Source organism: Tasmannia lanceolata, unplaced genomic scaffold (assembly GCF_043159265.1).
Source record: "Tasmannia lanceolata isolate RefF3 unplaced genomic scaffold, GAP_Taslan_0.1 ptg000303l, whole genome shotgun sequence".
In the NCBI taxonomy this organism is placed as follows: domain Eukaryota; kingdom Viridiplantae; phylum Streptophyta; class Magnoliopsida; order Canellales; family Winteraceae; genus Tasmannia; species Tasmannia lanceolata.
Window position 1 is genome coordinate 217501 of NW_027518978.1, and position 2500 is coordinate 220000.

A 2500-nucleotide genomic window follows, 5' to 3' on the forward strand; every position below is an offset into this window, starting at 1 on the left:
GGTATGCCTTGGGATACATGCGTATGCCCCGATAGGCTTGGTACGCCCCGATATGCGCACGTGTGCCCCAGTAGGGCTCGGTATGCCCCGGTATGTACGCGTGTGCCCCGATAGGCCCGGTATGCCCCGATATGCACACGTGTGCCCCAATAGGGGTCGGTATGCCCCGGTAGGTACGCGTGTGCCCCGTAATGCACGTTTCGCAGATCTCCCCGCATGTCCCGCCCCTATATGTAATACTTACTTACTTACTTACTTTCTTTCTTGCTTGCTTGCTTGCTTGCAATGGTTGGGAGTGCCCGGCATGCCCCGCTGCAGAGACCAAGGGCGCAATGACTTGGCACCGCGGATGCCGGGACTCCGGCACTTCCCGTGGCACTGATGGTTGGTTCCAAAGACAAAAGGCCGTGCAAGGCCACCGCACCGCGGATGATTTTGCTCGTGCTGGCGCCGTTGTGTGGCCAAAGAACATGCGCGAATGCTCGTGTCGGAAGGGTTGGTGTCCTGGCCCCGCGGGTGTCACGAATGCTCGGTTGCGAAGACCATGGGACCAGAGCCATGGCACGTCGGATGATGGCTCCAGCTGGCGCCCCGGCACTTTCTGTGGCATTGATGCTCGGTTTCAAAGACAAACGAGCGCAGGGCCAGGGGACCGCGGATGACTGCTCGTGCTGGCCCCGTTGGGCGGCATTGATGGTCGGTTGCAAAGAAAATGCGCGATTGCTCGTGTCGGGGCCTGGCAAGCCAAGGCCAAGCGAGCCATGGCAACGCGGATGATGGCTCCAGCTGGCGCCCCGGCACTTTCTGTGGCATTGATGCTCGGTTTCGAAGACAAACGTGCGCAGGGCCAGGGGACCGCGGAGGACTGCTCGTGCTGGCCCCGTTGGGCGGCATTGATGGTGTGTTGCAGAGAGCATGTGCGATTGCAAGTGTCGGCCGGGTTTGGGTTCCCTTGGGCTTTCGGGTGCCTTGGACGCTGTCTTGCGAAGACCATGGGCACAAGGCCCCGTCCTGGCCCCTTGTTCGATTCGCTCTCGTCTTGCGCTTGCTTCCAAGGTCCTCCATGACCTTCCCCATGGCCTTGCTAGATCCCCCCCATGACGCATGACCTTTGTCCGTTGATTGGTTTTGAGTGCACACCATGCCCGGCTTGGCACCGTGTTGTCGCGTGAGTGGCATTTGGATCGTGCATGCTGGTGGGCTACCTGCCAATGCGCACAAGCCTTGCACACTAGCCTTGCGCACGAGCCTTGCACAAAAGCCTTGGACACAAGCCTTGCGCACAAGCCATGCGCACAAGCCTTGGACGCTAGCCTTGCACACAAGCCATGCATACAAGCCTTGCTCACAAGCCTTGGGCACTGGCCCATCGCAGTAGCCTTGCACACAAGCCTTGCGCACTAGCTTTGGGCACGAGCCTTGCGCACTTGCCTTGGGCACTAGCCTTGCACACAACCCTTGGGAACTAGCCTTGCGCACCAGCCTTGCCCACAAGCCTTGCACACCAGCCTTGCACACTAGCCTTGCATACAAGCCTTGCACACTAGCCTTGCACACAGGCCATGCTCACTAGCCTTGGGCACTAGCCTTGCACACAGACCTTGGGCACTAGCCTTGCGCACTAGCCTTGCCCACGAGCCTTGCACACTAGCCTTGCACGCAGGCCTTGCACGCTAGGCATGCTTGGGCCAGCAGCTCCCGCATCAAGTCGGCGGGTGTAGGCACGGTTGGGCGCAGATCCCGCATCGCCTCGTCGCGTCTGGGCGCAAACCCGTCGCGTCTCGTTGCGTCTTCAGAAGTCGTCGCTAACAGCACCTTTGGTTGCCACTGGTGGTTAGGCGGGTTGGTTGCGCAAACCCTATAGGAGGGTGGCATGCTGCGGGGCGCTGGAATGCGCAGGCTTAGGGCGTTTTTGCCCGGATAGGCACTGGAATGTGCTGGTTTTGGGCGTTTTTGCCTGGATAGGCTAAGGAATGGGCATGCTTTGGGCGTTTTCCCCGGATAGGCACTGGAATGGGCTGGTTTTGGGCGTTTTTGCCTGGATAGGCTAACGAATGGGGCATGCTTTGGGCGTTTTTGCCCGGGTAGGCACTGGAATGCCTGGCCTTGGCTGGGCATTGCTGGGTTGGGCTCCCTTGGCCTTTCAGGCGCCTTGGATGCTGTCTTGTGAAGACCATGGGCACAAGGCCATGGCATATAGTGGGGAATGGACCATGGTTGCCAAGGTTAGGCAATATAGAGGGCGGTGGGCGAGTAGGCCATGGCGTCACTTGTTTGCCCGTGTTTGCTCCCTTTGTGCGTTGTTTGGTTTTGGGAGCACACCTACCTTGCTAGGCTCGGCGGCTTACCCCTGCCCTTGTGGGTACTGGGTTGCACGTCTGTTTGCAACCCTATGGCTTGGTTGCTGCTGGCTTGGTTGGGTAGTTTGCCTCCGCCAATGCGCACAAGGGTTCCTTTTCTTCGTACCTGTGAGCTTACCTCCCTTGTTCGATTTGCTTTT